Raw genomic sequence first — 14,800 nt, forward strand, 5'->3', positions numbered from 1 at the left:
GTGCTCAGAGCCATTATTAAGCAAGAAGTATAGGAAATCAAAGATAAATTTGCCAAAGGAATTAAACTTCCTGTGCGGCTGGTCCCGGCGGAGGTTCAAGTCCTCCCTCGGGCATGGGTGTGTGTGTGTGTGTGTTTGTCCTTAGGATAATTTAGGTTAAGTAGTGTGTAAGCTTAGGGACTGATGACCTTAGCAGTAAAGTCCCATAAGATTTCACACACATTTGAACAAGAATGTGAACGGAATGAATAGTGTCTGCAAAAGAGGATATGAGATGAAAATGATCAAAACTCAGCTAACGGTAATGGAATATAGTCGAATTAAATGAGGTGATGTTGATGGACTTTGATTTTGAAAGGAAATTCTAAACGTAGTCGACTCTGAAAGTAATCGTCTGATGATAGTCGAATTACAGAAAATATAAAAAGCAGACTGGCAGTAGCAGAAAGGCATTTATGAGGATGGGATATTTGTTAATCTCGAATATCAGTTTGAATGTTAGGAAGTCTTTGCTGAAGGTATTTTTGTACGGAGCGTGTCCTTGTATGGAAACGAAATATGGATGATGAACAGTGCAGACAGGAACAGAACAAAGCCTTCTGAATAATGGTGCAACAGAAGAATGGTGAATGTTAGATGAGTAGATTGAATGACTAATGAAGACGTTCTAAATGGTATTGGGGAGAAAAGAAATCGTTGATACAGCCACGCTCGTGGAAAAAAAAAAAATAAAAATAAAAATAAAAAAAAAAACAACTGGAAAAACGGCCAAATGTTTTGTGGAATGTTTCTATAAAAGCAAGAAGTAAAACAGACCAGCAAAATATTTGACGCGCCTTTGAGTGATGCTCGAAATCATGCCAGGAGACCACTGGGTGAAATTCCACCAGATATATATTCTCTGACGTTCTAAGATTCTAGGTTAAACATTAAACTTTGAAGTCTAAACCGGCAGCACATTTGCTGTAAATGATTTAGAGCATCACTCAAAGGTGCGTCACATGTTCCTCTTATCTATTACACAAATAATTTGTCCGTTTTTGATTATTTTCTTTTATTTTCGAGTTTTGTTCACAAAACGTGAAATATATAATTACAGGGTGACCTATAAGTCCGTTATCATTTAAAAGTCAATAATTCGGAGAATAATGTAGTTAGGGAGGTGAAAAGTGATACACATGCTTGAAATGACGTGGGGTATTATGGAAACCAAAAAGTGCACAAAATAACCAAGAGATGGCATTTCGTATGATACAAAAGTAATAATTAGCGTAACAATTAATATTTAACAAAAACGATGTTCCTTATCACAAATGCTCAGCATTTCAGCCGACATTCTTCAATAATCTATGTAGTTAAGAGACAATGCTGTCAACAGCACTGTACAGCATACCAGTAGGTATAGTGAGAAATTACCGTCGCATGTTGTCCTTTAGCATCCCTAATGAGGTCTGACGATCGCGGTAGACTTTCGGCTTCAGGTAACCCCACAACGATTGAGGTCTGGGGGCCTGGAAGGCCAAGAATGACGGAAGTGGCGACTCAGCACGCGATCCTCACCAAACGATGAGCGCAAAAGATTTTTCACACGTGTAGCATTGTGAGCTGAAGCGCCATCCTGCATAAAAGTATATTCCAGCAGATGTCAATCGGAGTTCGTTATTATTTTCTTCACAGCCAAACTTGTCACAGGACCTTTACCTGATAGAACACCGTTCTTATAGCGACAGGCTCGTAAACTTGCCGTAACGGATTCTCCATTACGTTAGTAAAACTTCACCAACATTGCTTTTTCTGGTAAAAGCAACATGCTGCGATTGCTGGCGCATCCGATTCCCTCTCTTACTACAGCTCACTTTATACACTATTCTAAGGTGGCGTCACTGACGCGTTACTGTCCAGCGCCACTTATTGGTCGTTCTTTGCTCTCGCTTTTAGTTTCAATAAAACACCATGTTAGTTCATGTATGAGTGTCAAGTTTTACGTCCCTGCTTACGTTAGTCCGTGAATTAGAGAATTTTCAAATGTTAAGGGATTTTTGAGTCACCTTGTACTTAAATATCGATCGGTAGTCTATTATTATGAAAAAAAATGGCTCTGAGCACTATGCGACTTAACTTCTGAGGTCATCAGTCGCCTAGAACTTAGAACTAATTAAACCTAACTAACCTAAGGACATCACACACATCCATGCCCGAGGCAGGATTCGAACCTACGACCGTAGCGGTCGCTCGGTTCCAGACTGTAACGCCTAGAACCGCACGACCACTCCGGCCGGCTATTATTATGAAAAGTATACATATCAAAAGAAAGGACAGAAGCTTCCATTTATGCTGCGATTTGAAATATTTTGACAGTTCGCATACGTAATTATCAGCAGCTGTTCGTGAAATATTTCAATTTTCCCTCAAAGCACTAATTAAGGTTTTCTTAATTACATGAGTTTTTTCAAGCAATTAAAATTTGTTTTTAGAAAACTTTGTCTCACGCTGATGAATTTGATATCCCCATTTGCTATTTCCCACTCTTTGTTCGGCAATTAAATTCGAACAAATATGTATTGTCTAATTTTTAAGAATGCTTTGTTTTCGCTCCGCTCAATCATTTGGCCAGAAGAAAATGATTAGTCAACAGGAGATATTCTTAGGCATCAAGGACTCGTCAATTGGTATTAGAAGGAAGTGTGGGCCAAAAAACCCCTAATGGAGACCAAGGATAGAATACTGAAAGCTCGTTCAAGTGGATCCTGGTTGCTGTAGCTATGCAGAGGCGAGGAGGCTTGCACGGAATAGACTAACGTGAAAGTCTGTATCAGAATGAAGAGCATAACAACGTAAATAAGAAAGTCGAAGAAAGTGAGAGGCGAATAGCTTCTAGAAGCACAGGAATCTTATATAGGGAAGTTAGGAAGAAAAGGCTATAAATGTGTGAGACGCTATCAGGTACGTTAACGAAGCAATGTTCGAGACCGACTTAAAAATATCGTACTGCCTACGCCATAATGACGCGGAACATCAAAGTACTTTGTGAAGTCCATGTAAGTTTCTATCTACGATACGATATATGTATGACGCATCTTCAGAAATGAAGTTACACATGTCATTAAGGTGAGAATGGACATGGGTTACCTCCTAATATAGTGTCGGAGCATCTTTTTCCCGTTAGTGCTACAAGTCGACGTGGCACGGACTCAAAAAGTCGTTGGAAGCCCTCGCAGAAATGTACAGCCATTCAGCCTTTGTAGCAGTCCATAATTGTGAATCTGACACTGTAGCCGTCCATAATTGAGAATGTGATGCCGCTGCAGGATTTTGTGAACAAGCTGACCTTTCGATTACGTCCCATAAATGTTTGATGGGGTTCATGTCGGGCGATCACGGTGGCCAAATCATTCGTTCGAACTGTCCAGAATGTTCTTCAAACCAATGGCAAACAACTGCGACTCGGTGACAAGGCGCATTTTCGCCCACAAAAATTCCGTCATTGTTTGGACCATGAATTGCATGAATGGCTGCAAATGGTCTCCGTGTAGTTCAGCTGACCACAGGATCCGGTTCATTCCAGGTAAACACAGTTCACACTATTAAGGAACCACCGCCAGTCTGCGAAGTGCCTTTGGACGCCTTGTGTCCATCGCTTCGTAGGGTCTGCATGGCGCAGGAACCCAACTATCAGCTCTTACCAACTGAAAGTGGCACTCATCTGACCAGGATTTAACTCGTCTAGGGTCTAACTGATATGGTCACGAGCTCAGGAGAAGCGCTCAGGCGATGTCGAGTTTGTCAGCAAAGACACTCGCGTCAGTCTTCTGTTTCACAGCCCATTAAATCCTATTTTCACCCCACTGTCCTAACGGAGACGACGTTCGTAGTACAGTCCACATTAATTCCTATGGTTATTTCACCATCCTCTTTGTCTGTTAGCACTGACTACGCAAATGCCGCTGCTCTCCTACATGATGGATGTCCGGCACATAGCTCGCGTGCGGTTGAAGTGGTATTGAATAGCATATTTCATGACAGGTGGATTGGTCGTCGAAACACCGTACCATGGCCCGTACGTTCACCGGATCTGACGTCTCCGGATTTCTTTCTGTGGGGAAAACTGAAGGATATTTGCTATCGTGATCCACCGACAGCGCCTGACAACGTGCGTCAGCGCATTGTCAATGTATGTGCCAGCGTTACGGAAGGCGAACTACTCGCTGTTGAGAGGAATGTCGTTACACGTATTGCCAAATGCATTGAGGTTGACGGACATCATTTTGAGCATTTATTGCGTTAATGTGGTATTTACAGGTAATCACGCTGTAACAGCATGCGTTCTCAGAAATGATAAGTTCACAAAGGTACATGTATCACATTGGAACAACGGAAATAAAATGTTCAAACGTATCTACGTTCTGTATTTTAATTTAAGAAACCTACCTGTTACCAACTGTTCGTCTAAAATTGTGAGCCACATGTTTGTGACTATTACAGCGCCATCTATCACAAAGCGAAAAAAGTGGTCCAATTAAAACATTCATATTTCTTTACGTACTACACGAATATTTAATAAAAAATGGGGGTTCCTATTTTTAAAAAACTAAGTTGATATCCGTCTGACCTATGGCAGCACCATCTAACGGGCCAACCGTAGCGCCATATGGTTTCCCGCTTCAAGCTAGACAAGTTTCGTTCTTTGTAGTTTTATCGTTTGACGCTTATTTCGTGAGATATTTGGCCCGGTCACTATCAATGGACCACCCTGTACACGGTGTATCCGTAAGAGCGTACAAAAATATTGCAGGACATAGAGAATGCTCCAGTGAACTATTTGAGACAGGGAACCTGGGATCTCAGAAGCCAGCTTAAGGAGATATGGAAGTTAACTTGTCTACCGCTTTGTCTAGTGTTACTGTTTTCCAGCTTGTTTATAACTAATATGCGTACGAGTTCACATGTACTGTGCTTTTATTTGCACGGCATTCTTTATTTCCTGCTAGGAAACAAGGAGGACGAGCCTGATTGCCAGGAAGTCGTGATGCAGCTTTTGGCTACTTTACTTGTCCGTAAGATGGCCCTGTTATATCGAATGTACATTGCCCCATGACAGAATGTGCTATGAATCAACGACAGACCCATTCATTACTCAGTGCTATTCAGAGACGTTCAGTACGATACGATGGAGCGGTAGCTGTATAGTATTTTCTGGTCGCTGGATTGGAAGGGGAGGTGGTAGTCCATGCTCTACGAGGTCAGCTGATCTGCGTCCCCTTGATTATTTCCTTTGAGGATATCTAAAGATGCTTGCGTATGAGACACCAGTAGATACGGAGATGGAATTAGTTGCCAGAATAGTAGCTGCCTTTGATTTGATTCGAAACACATAATGGTTATTTGTCAAGGTGCGTCAGAATCTTGTTAGCTGATGTCGTGCTTCCATTGAGGTTGGTGTCCGTCAGTTTTAGAACATTTTGTAAGATACAGTATAAATGGGACGTTCATTGTGTCAATGTTGGTATTTGCAGTTAACTAATGTAAATAAAGTACACACAACGTGATTTTACTTGTATTATCTCCTTAAGCTGGCTTCTCCGACCCCAGGCTCCCTACCTCAAACTGATCAGTGGAGCATCCTCTATGTCCTGTTGAAGTTTTTCACGCCCTTACAGAAACATCCTGCATGTAACTTATTTTCTGTATTCCATACGTAAGAAAACCCAGCACAGAGAAATCGGCTCGTGGTGATGTAGGGAAGTAAAATTACCTCCAAAAAGAGGGTTCCCTTCCAAAACATATTGGAATCTTGGAATTGTTTTAATTACTCAAGTAGGCCTCTGATATGAATAACCTGAGTTTGTTCCGATTTCTGTAAGGGGCGTCAGCCGTGATGAAAAGCAAACCACTAAAATTTCGGAGACAAAAACGCTGTGGTTTGCTTGATGCCTTTAAAGACCCTACTAAATTCATCGTAGGTGGTGGACTGCTGTTGCACAGAGTAGTATAGGAGGTAAAAGAACTATTTTCTTCCATAAATACAGGTGCGTAGATTTTATCAAGCGTTGGTATTGGAACAAGGTAACGACGGAATTTGATGGATACCCTCATGCGACAAGTAACAGGAGCACGAAACCAGTTGATTGGCTGCACAGAGCTACCAAAAGAACTGCATCAACTGCCACGTTTAATGAACCAACGTCAGTAACAATGCCAAAACGTTTGCTTTTACCTGATGACTGGGTGTTGTGTGATGTCCTTAGGTTAGTTCGGTTTAAGTAGTTCTAAGTTCTAGGGGACTGATGACCATAGATGTTAAACCCCATAGTGCTCAGAGCCATTTTTTTTTTTTTTTGCTTTTGCCGGACGAACAAAATAAATAGACCTTATTCTTTGATGACTTTACTACTTGAGAGTGCATACTTCAGTGTTAAATACGCTACTGAGGACGTCGATACTGATGTTGTAACTACTGTTCAGCACTTCTTGTAGTTGTTGTTGGTGAGGTCACCGACCTTCGTGTGATTCTTGTAGTGTTGGCAGAAGAGCCAACACTGTGTTTCTAGAGGAGGCCGAAATGCACGCGTTTAATTACACGCTGACTGGCGTGAGGTCTGGAACAGAACAATATCTTGAGAATTGCAAATAAAGTACGTAGATGATGTAATACTTAACTTTAATCCACAATTGTAGAACATCGCTCTTGATGATACATGCTTCACATAATAAATATCAATTGAATACGGCGCCTTGCTAGGTCGTAGCAAATGTAGCTGAAGGCTATGCTAACTATCGTCTCGGCAAATGAGAGCGTATTTGTCAGTGAACCTTTGCTATGAACGTCGGCTGTACAACTGGGGCGAGTGCCAGTACGTCTCTCTAGACCTGCCGTGTGGTGGCGCTCGGTCTGCTATCACTGACAGTGGCGACACGCGGGTCCGACGTATACTAATGGACCGCGGCCAATTTAAAGGCTACCACCTAGCAAGTGTGGTGTCTGGCGGTGACACCACAATTCAGACAGCTTCAGCCCCACTGTCCTCCAACATTTTTCTTCCACAGCTAGCCAAACGCAGACAACGCGACGTAGTCTACAGCCCACTAAATTTCAAATTGTCTCAAGTATTGGAAGTCAGCATTTTGTTCTCACATGCCTTCAGTGGCTGGGGAAGGAGGACCGAAACTCCTCAGGGCAATGGCTACAAGAAACAGCCTACGGAAAAAGCAGCCCGAAATATTCAACAATTCCAGTGCTACTGCTGATGAGGTTGATGAGGCTAGACAGAAGTCTATAGCAGTACTGCACAGAGAACGTGAAAGAAAACCACTGCATAAGCTGCGTTAACAAATCGTTGAAAAATGTAAATCCAAGGTATCACTCAACCGTACTTCTTTGCCTCCTACAGAAGCAGCGTTCCCTGACAATGTGTTTGCTGGTTCTAGCTTGGAAAAACACCCCACTACATCCACTGCAGTAGTGCTGGAAGGCTTCAAAATTCGACTTCTGGCCGGTTCCCAATACTGAAGAAGCACTGTTGAAAATCATTTACTGCACATGCGGCACAGGGCGCCATGTTCCTACAGCAAAAACGGCATAACGTGTACCATTGTTTGCAAACTATGCAAATGTCAACCCTGCACCAAGGTTTCAGCTAACATCCCAATTATTGATATTTACGATTTGTGACATATATAATGACGTTGTGCAAGAAGGAGCAGGATATCCCACCGAAGATATGAAAACAGAAGAAATGGAGGAATCCACATATATGGATGAAACGTTCGTCATCTGTCGCCATGGGACAAATTCCTCGACTCTCTTACACTTTTGAGCTCCATACATGCCATCATCAAATTCACCATGGAGATCGAAACAGAAGGTAGATTACGAACCCTGGACGTCATGGCCAGTTGAAAAGCTGATGACAGCCCGGGCCATGTTTTGCGTCGGAAGAAAATGAACCCTAGCCTATATCTGCATGCAGAGAGCTGCCACCACCCTTCGCAGAGGAAAGTGGTACTAAGAGCACTAGTACGCAGACCGCAGAGTGTCTGCCCCCGGAGCAGAAAACCTCAGAACTGCATTCCGAAAAATTGGATACCCAGAATTGCAGATTAGGCACGCTCTCCGCCCCACCATAGCAGTACAGTCTGTGGAGACGCAATGGAGGAAGACGCAGTTACTGCCTTTATACCTTATACTGGCGCACTATCGGGAAAAATCGCACGCATATTGAAGAAGCACCACCCAACAAAACACCAGCGTTATTGGTGTCAAAGATAATCTCGGTTTGCGGAAAGCCGGCGTATAACAGATGGCTCTGAGCACTATGGGACTCAACTGCTGAGGTCATTAGTCCCCTAGAACTTAGAACTAGTTAAACCTAACTAACCTAAGGACATCACAAACATCCATGCCCGAGGCAGGATTCGAACCTGCGACCGTAGCGGTCTTGCGGTTCCAGACTGCAGCGCCTTTAACCGCACGGCCACTTCGGCCGGCTGTATAACAGATAACATGTCAATGTGGCAAGACATATATTGGACAGACAGTTCGCACCTTCGAAAATCGTTGCCGAGAACACCAGAGGCACACTCGACGGATGTATCCCAAAAAGTCAGCGGTTGCAGAGCACTGTTTGTCGAGAATTACGCGATGGGCTACGAACGTACCAGGATCTTGGCACAGACTTTCAAATACTGGCGCAGTGTCGTTAGAGAGCCCATAGAAAATCATAGCAGGGATGAACTGATTAACTCAGATTGCGGCAATAATCTTAGCGGGGCTTGGAACCAACACTGAGTTTAATTAAGAAGACTCTCAACAAACGAAATCATCTGGCCACCAGGGCGGACACAGAACTGACATCAACGACATTACAGACGCGGGGGCAGGAAATATTAGTCGGCCGCGCACCCTGAAGAGCTCAGTTCGTCAGCGCACCCGATGATGGCATGTCTGATCGCCGGGATATTGAGCCCGTTGGGCACTCCGAATCGGCAATGCACCCGTGGACTCCTCGATCAACAAATACTGAAGAATCATGGAGTTAATATTGTTTGGGCCCTCATCCTACAAGCGTGTAGAGAAGTAATACTGTAAAATTAAGAAAAAAAAAGTTGTACATAGCTAAACATTAATCTCTTACTCTGTGGTACTTCGTTCCGCTGTATTACTTAAATGCAGTTTCATACAATTACGAGGGTTGTTTTTTTTAAGTAAGAGCCGTTCGCGCGTATAGTCCCGTAGTTCGCGCGGACGCCACAACAAGCAACCGCACCACTTGCCGGCATCCTTCCCGTTCACACTGATGCAAGTTGCAGCTCTGTAGCTGACTGTGTACGCATCGCTGTACTACTTTATAATGTTTACGATTACTGAATCGCACGCCGCGTGTGAGATACGGTCAGTGATACGTTTTTTGACCGCGAGAAGCCTATCAGCTGCAGAAATTCATCGTCAGTTAACAGAAGTTTATGGCTTGAATGCAATGAGTGAAGGTAAAGTGCGTCAATGGGTTAGAGAGTTTAAAAATGGCCGTCAAAACGTCCATGACGAAGAACGCTCAGGCCGGCCCTCTGTGAACACTGATGATTTGGTGGCTGCAGTCGAAACAAAGATTCGTGAGGACAGAAGATTCACAATTTCCACTCTTTCTTTGGAATTTCCACAAGTTTCAATATCGGTTTTGTACCAAATTGTGTCTGAAAACCTAAACTTTAAGAAACTGTGTTCTCGGTGGGCACCCACACTCCTCACAGAGGACCACAAAGGGAAGAGATTTGCCACTTCATTGGACTTTTTGATTCGTTACGAGGAAGAAGGGGATGACATGTTGAGTCAAATTGTCACTGGAGATGAAACATGGGTATCCCATATCACACCCGAAAGCAAGCGACAATCGATGGAATGGCGACACACAACCTCACCCGTCAAGGTCAAAGCCAAACAGACGCTGTCAAAGCGCAAGATTATGGCACCTGTGTTCTGGGACCGGCGCGGTGTTTTGATAGTGGACTTTATGCCACGAGGAACGACAATCAACTCAGATGCCTACTGCAACTCTAAAGAAGCTCCGCAGAGCAATTTAAAACAAAAGGCGCGGCATGCTGACAAAAGGAGTTTTGCTCCTGCACGATAACGCTAGGCCTCACACCTCTCAAAATACTGGGGATTTGATTGATTCTTTTGGCTGGGAAGTTTTGGACCGTGCACCATACAGCCCCGACCTTGCTCCTAGCGATTTTCACCTTTTCCGGTACCTGAAACACCATCTTGGCGGGCAGCGCTTCAATGACGACGATGAAGTGAAAGCGGCCGTGAACTCTTGGCTGTCGGAGCAGGCGGCCGAATTCTTTGAAGAGGGAATTAAAAACTTACTTGTACGGTATGACAAGTGCTTAAATAAACAAGGCAACTATGTAGAAAAATAGGTAAAAATGTGTAGAATCAGAAAATAAAAGTTTTTTTACAAAAGTATTTGTATCTTTTTTAAAAAATAAAAACGGCCCTTACTTAATAAACAACCCTCGTACATGTAACTCAGGTTATTGAATGAGATTTTCACTCTGCACCGGAGTGTGCGCTGGTATGAAACTTTCCCGGCAGACTATAACTGTGTGCCGGACCGACAATCCATCTCGGGACCTTTGCCTTTCGCGTGCAAGTGCTCTACATTCTGAGCTATCCAAGCACGACTCACGCCCCTTCCTCACAGCTTTACTTCCGCCAGATGGTAGAGCACTTTCTCGCGAAAGACGAAGTTCCCGAGTTCGAGTATCGGTCGGGCGCACAGTTTTAATCTGCCAGGAAAGTTACATATCAGCGCATACTCCGCTGCAGAGTGAAAAATCTCATTCTGGAAACATCCCCCAGGCTGCGGCTAAGCCATGTCTCCGCAACATCCTTTCTTTCAGGAGTGCTAGTTCTGCAACGTTAGCAGGAGGCTTCTGTAAAGTTTGGAAGGTAGGAGACGAGGTACTGGTAGAAGTGAAGCTGTGAGGACGGGGCGTGATTCGTGCTTGGGTAGCTCAGTTGGTAGAGCACTTGCCCGTGAAAGGCAAAGGTCCCGAATTCGAGTCTCGGTCCGGCACTCAGTTTCAACCTGACAGGAAAATGTCAACTCAGTTTATTGTTATGCGCATTAAGTTTCTTTATACGTAATAAAACACGTTTTTCTTTTGACTGATAAATTTGTAAAGAATATTTTCGTCCAGTATATAATATATTAATATTATTCTGTTAATTTCATAGTTTCTAAAACTATTGTCGAGGTACTGTGTAGATTAGAGATTATGTGTCAGCAACAAAAAACAGGAATATTTTAAAAATTTATTGAATGCAAAGTAGAAAGCTGATACTGGTCGTTAACTGTGTAATTTACTTTTAATTGAATAATGGCGATATTTGCTTACCAGCTGGGCTTTTCATCAATTTCTTTGAAATTTTGAAAACACAGTCCGATGCTCTATAACTTCTCTTCTATAAAATACTGAGTCAAATTCACCAATTCTCAGATGCTCACGCTTATAGCGACAAACAGTGTGTTTAGCCGGCCGCGGTGGTCTCGCGGTTCTAGGCGCGCAGTCCGGAACCGTGGGACTGCTACGGTCGCAGGTTCGAATCCTGCCTCGGGCATGGATGTGTGTGATGTCCTTAGGTTAGTTAGGTTTAAGTAGTTCTAAGTTCTAGGGGACTGATAACCACAGCAGTTGAGTCCCATAGTGCTCAGAGCCATTTTTTAGTGTGTTTAGAAAGCGTAAAGAATAGTCGTTTTATGACGTATATTCTCTAAAGGAAAATTTAATCAAATAGAAAAATTTTGGTACTGGATACATGCTGAATTCAGTGCTCTACAATTGTGGTAGCTTTGGCTTTTTCGATTAAAAAATTAGTTTCATAATAATTTGAAAAAAAAAAAACCAACAACCGAACAGCTCCGAAATTTCGGTGGCTTTCTTTTCATCTCGGCTGTAGCTTCAGTCAGAAATATTGGTAAATTCAGATTATTCCATCACAGGCCTACTTGAATGATTAAAACAGTCTTCACAATTCCACAACGTTTTGGAAAGCGGGATGTTTATTTTCTTAGCTTAATGTGGTGGTTGTGTCAGGAAGAATTACCTGGAACGAATCGGCTCTCGTCATTGATTTTAAGTGACATTAATGCTGTTGCATGAAGTTGCTGACGTGCAAGAAGTAGTGTGTGGGCACCGTGATCTGGTAAGGTGGGTGGTTATCTAAACAGGTGGTTCCTCTCCTAGAAAATCTCCACAACCGGTTACTGACGGGATTGTTCACCAGGGTAGAATACAGATCGCAAGCTCCAGATGCAACTGGCTATTATGATGCTTGGGATAAAATAAAACGGGGGAGATTTTAGTTTCTTTACTTACATACACGTACTGATGCTCTTTTCGTTTTCCTCAGGATCTACGACGATAACAGTAGAAACATTTCTCAGTCTATCTTGAATAGATGGTTCAAATGGCTCTGAGCACTATGGGACTTAACTTCTAAGGTCATCAGTCCCCTAGAACTTAGAGCTACATAAACCTAACTAACCTAAGGACACCACACACATTCATGCCCGAGGTAGGATTCGAACCTGCGACCGTAGCGGTCGCGCGGTTCCAGACTGTAGCGCCTAGAACCGCTCGGCCACTCTGGTCGGCTCTCGAATAGAGCTTCTGTAAAGTTTACTAATAGCGCTTAACATAACTGCCCCCCGGAAACAATATTTCTGCGTGTATTTCTGCAGCGAGTAAGAAAGAAACATGCCATATGTGCTGAATCACTGTGTAATCTATACACAGTACGCCGGGGGGACAAAAGTCGTGCGATACCTTCTAATATCGTGTCGGACCTTCTTTCGCTCTGCACAGTGTAGCAACTCGACGTAGCGTGGACTCAACAAGAAGTCTGAAGTCCCCTGCAGAAATATTGAGCCATGCCCCCTCTACAGTTATCCATAATTCCGAAAGTGTTGCTGGTACAGGATATTGTGTACGAAATGATCTTTCGATTATGTCCTATAATTATTCGAGAGGATTCATGTCGGACGATATGGATGGCCAGACTATTCGCTCGAACTGCTCAGAATGTTCTAACCAATCGCGAACAATTGTGGTCCAGTGACATTGCGCACTGTCATCTGTAAAAATTCCACCGTGTCGGATGAAATTCACGAACGGCTGCAAATGGTCTCCAAGAAGCCGAACATACAAATTTACAGTTACTGATCAGTTCATTTGGACCGAAGGACCCAGTCAAGACCATGTGAACACAGCCCATACCATTGTGGAACCCCCACCAGCTTCCACAGTGCCCGGTTGACATCTTGGGTCCGTTGTTTCATGGGTTCTGCACCGCAGACGATGATTACCATCAGCTCTTACAAGCTGAAATCGGCACTCATCTGAGATGGTCATAGTTTTCCAGTCGTCTGGGGTCCAACCGATATGGCCACGAATTCAGGAGAGGCTCAAAAAAATGGTTCAAATGGCTCTGAGCACTATGGGACTTAACATCTATGGTCATCAGTCCCCTAGAACTTAGAACTACTTAAACCTAACTAACCTAAGGACATCACACAACACCCAGCCATCACGAGGCAGAGAAAATCCCTGACCCCGCCGGGAATCGAACCCGGGAACCCGGGCGTGGGAAGCGAGAACGTCAGGAGAGGCGCTGCAGGCGATGTTGTGCTGTTAGCAAAGGCATTCACGTAAGTCGTCTGCTCCCACAGCCTATTAACGCCAAATTTTGCCTCTCTGTTCTACCGGATACGTTCGTCGTACGTCCCACATTGACTTCTGCTGTTATTTTACACAGTGTTGCTTGTCTATTAGCACTGACAGCTCGACGCAGACGACACTGCTGGTGAGAAGTAATACCTGGAATTTAATTTTCTGGGCCCACTGTTGACACTAAGGATCTCGGAATATCTAAATCCCTTACTATTTCCGAAACGGTATGTCATTGTGCCTAGTTCCAAGTACCATTGTGACTGAAAGTCAGTCTATTCGCGTCCAGCGACCATGACCACGTCGGAAACCTGTACACATGAATCACTTGAGCACAAATGACAGCTCCGCCGATGCAGTGCCCTTTTATATCTTGTTTACGCGATACTAGCGCCAGCTGTACATGTACTTATCACTATCCCACGATTTTTGTCACCTCAGTTTACTTTACCAAACAGTGCTAGGTGATTTATAATGGACGACAACAATAAAATCATAACGTCGTATCTTTCTAATGAAGACAAATGTATTTGAAATGGAACTTAACAAGAGATACACCATTACGTATGCACGTCACATGTTACAATTTACTGTTCTCTCGTACGTATAAACGAGGTGTTCCGCTTGTTGTTTTCGCATTAGGATGCAATACTGCAGTCGTCTCGATTTTTTTCGGAACAGCTCCGGATCATCTAGTAAATCTTACCAAGACTGTGAAATTCGGTACTTCATTTCTTCAACATTGTCAATGAGAGTGGAGTACTCTTCACTTTTGAAATGACTCCAGACAAAAAGCGAGGAGTGACGTCAGATAATATAGGAGATCAAGTAACAGGATCCTCTCGATCTGTCCATGTTGGACCATACTGTAGCGTTAGATATCATCTTACTTCAGCAGAAAAACGGCACTCTGCCCTATTCTGCACACACCTTACTGGCTTACCATCGGGAATGGCTGAAATATGAGCCCAGTAAAATGGAGACTTTAAACTTAGTGTCAGATTAAAACCGTGTGCCGGACAGGGACTCGAATTCAGAGCCTTGTTCTGCAAGTTATGCAGGAGAACTTCTG

The sequence above is a fragment of the Schistocerca nitens genome, chromosome 9, assembly GCF_023898315.1.
Source record: "Schistocerca nitens isolate TAMUIC-IGC-003100 chromosome 9, iqSchNite1.1, whole genome shotgun sequence".
NCBI lineage: Eukaryota > Metazoa > Arthropoda > Insecta > Orthoptera > Acrididae > Schistocerca > Schistocerca nitens.